Genomic DNA, 6000 nt, shown 5'->3' on the forward strand with positions numbered 1-6000 from the left:
TGTTTGTTCTCCCTGTATTTTTCGTGTGTCTGTGTTTTTGTGTTGTCCCCCCCTGTCCCCTTCCCCAGGTTCCTTTTTATAGAAAGATATTATGTTACCTGGGAGGTGACAGGGGAATTTGTCCTCTTTTGTGATAATTGGGCACGATCTTGCTTATTAATGGCGTAGTGGAAAATAAGGCCGGATCAGGCCGGAGTCAGGGAGCTGTCACGGTTGATCGGACCCGTTGGGGTGGTTGAACCGCCGGCCGTGGTGGGCCTGGGGTTCGTAGACGGCAAGTGCATTAATTGCTGAGTGAACCGGTGGTCAGGGTGAGCCATACGCTTTGATGGTTCAGTGATCCGGAGACCGTCTTGAGCCGTGTTCATTTAATGACTGAGGGCATCGGAGGCCTAAGGGGGTCTTATGCATTAATGATAGGTCGTGCCGAGTACCTGCGGAGATCTCGTGCCTTGATGACTTAGGGATGGTGGCTGATTGTAGTGGAGTCATGTACTTAGTTGTCAGATCTTTTAGAGGGTTAGGCGGAGATTGGGTATTCGGCTAAGGCACGGGCCCGGCACAGGTGCCGAGCCGAGCTGGTCGCCTAGCGGAGTGTCCTGTGGCGGGGTTGCTTCTGGTCGGCGCTCTCTGGTCGAGCGTCTCTCTGGTCGGCGCTCTCTGGTCGAGCGCCTCTCTGGTCGGCGCTCTCTAGTCGAGCGCCTCTCTGGTCGGCGCTTTCTAGTCGAGCGTCTCTGAGGTGGCATGACTTGGGTATTTCCCCAACACTACCCCCCGACTTCCGAGTTCCAGCTGGCTACCAGCTTGAGCGCGGGAAATAGTTTTAGTTGGGTCATTATGGATTCCGAAAATTTTAAATTATTGCGCGTTTCGAATTATCGGGCGCTTCGAGGTGCCTTTAATAGGCGGCGTTTTTTCTTTTCCGAAATGTCTCATTATTGGGACGCCTTCTCCGAAGCGTCCTCGCGTCGTGGGCTCATGATGGGGCCGCACGATCCGATGGGGCGCTTCGGTGTTCGAAGCGTCAATCCGAATTACATGTGGCGCTCCGTCGTTTGGGCCGACACGCGTCGTAATCTAAACGGGGTGCAGCGTTTTTCTCGCTGATCTGGGCCGTTGGAGGGGTCTATATAAGCCCTCACCTGGCCTCCCGTTCCTTTCTTATTGTCTTCTTCCTCCAGCTTTTCTCAGTCCGAAGTTTCCTTTCTCCAGCATTTTTTACAGGTCTCTTTTCCTCTCGATTTTTTTTCTTTTTCTTCCTCCTAATGAGTTCCGGTCCGAGTGAAGTCGAGTCTACCATGAGTGTACTGGAGGTCGAAATGACCGAGGAGTGGTTTTTCCCTTTACAAGGGTTCCATTTGGAGCCTGCCAGGCGGGGGGATCGGGTAACCGATCCTCCGGTAGGCCGGATTGGAGTGTACTTGGAGGCACTCTGGGCCGGCCTACGATTTCCTCTTCACGGGTTCGTGAACGAGTTGCTGACGGAGTACCGATTGGTTCCGGCGCAGCTTGCTCCGAATGCCTGGAGGACAGTGGTCGGTTTCCTGTCGCTGTGTTTAGCGTACGGGATTCCGACCTCTGTCAACGTTTTCCGGCGACTTTTTGTGTTGAAGTCGAATTCGGGAGACGGAGAGTGGCTCTACATCGCCCTTCGGGCGGGTCGGCCACTCTTTCAGGGCGCTCCTTCGTCCATTCATGACTGGAAGAAGTTCTTCTTTCTAGGTTCTGAACGGACATGGGGGTTTGATCCTAGGTGGGGGCCGACCCAGCTCAGGTCCGTCAACAAAGTCCCCAAGCTTTCTTCGCGCGAGCAGGGGATCATCGACACCATCCGCAGCCTCGGGGGCGGTATTTTTACTGAGCGGCCTCATAAGTGAGGACGCTCTAGTGAACGTTGGCCTGAGCTCGGCGCGTCCTCAGGGTAAGGGTAACAGTAGGGTGTCTTTCATTTTGTTATAGTTCTGTATTCTAATCCTGCTCGTCCTTACAGATATCGCAAAGATGGTGACCAAGAACGAAATTTTGTACGCCCGGTTCCAAAAGAGGGCGGCTAAGCGCTCGGAGGAACCGACCGAGCCGAGAAAGAAAGCGAAAGTCTCGGCGACCGCAGCGGTCGAGGCGGGCGCTCCTCGCCCCGCGCGCTCCAAAGCTGGTCGGGGGGAGGGCGCGGGCTCTAGGGGCGCGGGCTCTAGTGGAGCTACGGTGGCGCTCCCGTGCCCGGCGCCAATTTCCCAGATCCCTGGTCGGCAGGAAGCTCCAATTGCCGACTAGGGGAGAAGTTCAGCGGGTCTGGCGCTCGCGCGCCCCGCTCCAGTTTTGCGGCAGTCAAACCGGCCGCCTGTCCGACCCCAGCCCTCCAGTTCTGAGCCGGGGAGCAGCCAAGGAGCTGCGGGGTCGGCTCCGCCCAGACCAGCCAAAGTTGGCCTTCCGGGCCCGTCGGGCTCACGGGAGCGGGTGCCTTACGCTCCCGTCTGGTCGGTCTCCGAGGGCGACTCAGCCCTCGATAATTCCTAAGTGGCGCGCGAAGTACTCCGGGTTGCGCTGCTTCCGGCCGACCAGGCCAAAATACGGTCCATGAACTACATCGCCTTCATGGACTCCACTCTTTGCTCCGCCGTCCGGGTAAGTTGGTCTTCCTGTTTGTATAGTTATGCAAGTTTTATTTTTAGTTTCTCACGTTTCTCACGTCTCTTTTACAGCATCTGCATGAGACGGAGACGCTGATGCACATAGTGCAAGACTACCGGGAGCGGGCCCGGAGGCATCAGCGGGGGCATGAGGAGGCCGAGGCAAAGTGCCAGGCGTCCGAAGCCGAACGCCAGGTGCTCCAAGCAAGAGTGGGAGCAGTCGAGGACGAGGTTCGAGCTCTGACCGCCGAGCTCGAAGAGGAGAAGGGCGCGCACACGTTGACGAGATCTGAAGTGCGCGCCGTGGAGGCTCGTTTGGCCGAGGCCGAGCTGGCACTGGCCACCCGCGAGTAGGAGGTGGGGAATGCCCGCATCAAGACTTTAGAGCTCGAGTGGAAAATAAAAAACCTCGAGCGGAAAGCTGCATACTACGAGGCTCGGGAGCAAGCCCAAGGCGCGGTGAAGCTCTTCCGCGAATCGGATGAGTTTCGTGACCTTCTAGAAGAGGAAGGCGTGAACGGGCTCATCCAGAGCTTCAAGGACTTCCGCAACCAACTGCGATAGCTCCTTCCGGATTTTGACCTGAACCTGCTCAAACCGGGAGCAGGGGTCGAAAGGTCGGAGGCGGAGGCAGAAGCCTCGGAGGCCGACCAGGGAGGTCTGGCCGAGGCAGATGAGGGTGTCCCCGAGGCCACCGAGATGGTCTTCGAGGCTGTTCCTGGTGCTGCCGAGGCTGCTGAAGAGGAGGCCTTGACCGCCGAGCCGGCTACTCCTGAAGTCGCCGAGCCCGAGCCTTAGCATAGTTTTTTTTTTTTTTTGGTAAGTCGGGATGGCCTCCGCACTTGTTAAGGCCGAGCCCGAACTTTGTACTTAGCCTACGAGCTTTTTGAAATGAATATGCATATATTTTTCGTAACTTGCAAACGCCTTGTTTTTATCTTTGGTAGACCTAGGTTTCTCTGCTTGGATCCACTTTAGGTTCCAAGGACATGGGCTCTATGGTCCCAACTTCGTCCGCCATAGTTGGACTTGCGTTTAGGCTCGGGGGAGTTTTTCCGAGCTTAGCTCAGAATTCGACCGAGCCCTAGGACTTGGAATTTTTAGTGAGCTGAGTCCGGACCTCAGGTTGCCGGGACGGATGATCGGACTTCTTCCGACGAACGGGTCGAGCGCCCGTCAGCTCGTGACGGGGATTCATCGAGCTGACAGTATAAACCAAGCTTGCTATTTAAACGGTGCATATTGAAGGGGTGAGGCCGAGCGATGATTGGCCCGACCAGGTGCCTCGACGTCAGTCGGGGGTTCATTCAGGTAATTAATTAACCAAGAATGAAAGTAAATGAGAACGTAAAGACATTAATTAAATGGGTACCTGGTACCGTGAGCGTTCTTACGCCGAGGCTGTGAACTTCGCCTGGCGACTGAAGACGCTCCTCTGCTCGGAGTCCGTTCTTTGAGGACGTCGGCAAGATAGAAGAATCCAAGAACGAAAATAACCGAAATTATGTAAAGACATTAATTGAATGGGTACCTGGTACCGTGAGCGTTCTTACTCCGAGGCTGTGAACTTCGCCTGGCGACTGAAGACGCTCCTCTGCTCGGAGTCCGTTCTTTGAGGACGCCGGCAAGATAGAAGAATCCGGTTTGTTGTCAATCACGGACTCTTCGTTGATCACGAACAGGAGATTGAGTCGAGCTCCGTGATCGATGGAGAACAAGCCGAGCTCGTTGGTTGATGGAGTCCGCATCCCGAAGTATCGGGGCATCTCGACCGTGGTCGGGGTAGGAGAACGAGCCGAGCTCGTTGGCCGATGGAGAACGAGCCGAGCTCGTTGGTCGATGGAGATCGCATCCCGCTGTATCGGGGCATCCCGACCGTGGTCGGGGTAGAAAAACGAGTCGAGCTCGTTGGCCGATGGAGAACGAGCCGAGCTCGTTGGTCGGTGAAGACCGCATCCCGCTGTATCGGGGCATCCCGACCGTGGTCGGGGTAGGAGAACGAGCCGAGCTCGTTGGCCGATGGAGAACGAGCCGAGCTCGTTGGTCGGTGAAGATCGCATCCCGCTGTATCAGGGCATCCCGACCGTGGTCGGGGTAGGAGAACGGGCCGAGCTCGTTGGCCGATGGAGAACGGGCCGAGCTCGTTGGTCGATGGAGAACGAGCCGAGCTCGTTGGTCGGTGAAGACCGCATCCCGACGTATCAGGGCATCCCAACCGTGGTCGGGGTAGGAGAACGAGCCGAGCTCGTTGGTCGATGGAGAACGAGCCGAGCTCGTTGGTCGATGGAGAATGAGCCGAGCTCGTTGGTCGATGGAGAACGAGCCGAGCTCGTTGTTCGGTGAAGACCGCATCCCGACGTATCGGGGTATCCCGACCGTGGTCGGGGTAGGAGAACGAGCCGAGCTCGTTGGCCGATGAAGACCGCATCCCGACGTATCGGGGCATCCCGACCGTGGTCGGGGTAGGAGAACGAGCCCGGCACCACAAGACAATTAGGAGAATTGGTGAGTTCGAGCAAGTACACAAATCATCATAAAATGAAATTTATGGTTGAATAGTGGGGGACCCCTTGGGGTCCTACTGGTGGTACACGCGGAGATTTTCAGAACTCCAGCTTCGTGGAATGGGAGTCCCATCTAGAGACTCTAGCTTATAAGTTCCGGGCCGGCGGATGCGCGTGACTCGGTAAGGTCCTTCCCAATTTGGAGCCAGCTTCCCTTGCTCAGTTGGTCGGGAGGCCTCGGCTCTCCTAAGGACAAGGTCCCCTGCTTTGAAGGATTTGACTTTGACCCTGGCGTTGTAGTACTGAGCTGTCTTTTGATGGTACCTCGCCATGCGAACTCGGGCGGCCTCCCTTGTCTCCTCGATCAGGTCAAGGTTGTTCCTGAGCTGCGAGGAGTTGGAGCTGGCATCGTGATGTTCTACTCTTGGAGAAGGTAGTCCAATCTCCAACGAGATGACAGCTTCCGTTCCATATGTTAGATTGAAGGGAGTCTCGCCGGTGGGGATACGGAATGTGGTCCGGTAAGCCCACAGGACATTGTATAGGTCCTCGACCAATTGTCCTTTGGATTTGTCGAGCCTGGCTTTGAGCCCCTGCAAAATAGTACGGTTTGTTACCTCGGTTTCTCCGTTCGTCTGAGGGTGCGCGACCGAGGTGAAGCGGTGGTCGATGCCAAGCTCGGAGCAGAATTCTCTAAAATGGAGGTTGTCGAACTGGCGACCGTTATCGGATATGAGGATGCGGGGGAGCCCGAATCTGCAAATTATTGATTTCCAGACAAAATCCCGCATTTTCTGCTCGATAATCCGGGCAAGAGGCTCGGCTTCCACCCAGTTTGTAAAATAGTCGATGGAGACGACCAGAAATTT

The sequence above is a fragment of the Phoenix dactylifera genome, chromosome 13, assembly GCF_051530095.1.
Source record: "Phoenix dactylifera cultivar Ajwa chromosome 13, Ajwa_hap1_PhDact_Kaust_v1.1, whole genome shotgun sequence".
In the NCBI taxonomy this organism is placed as follows: Eukaryota; Viridiplantae; Streptophyta; class Magnoliopsida; order Arecales; family Arecaceae; genus Phoenix; species Phoenix dactylifera.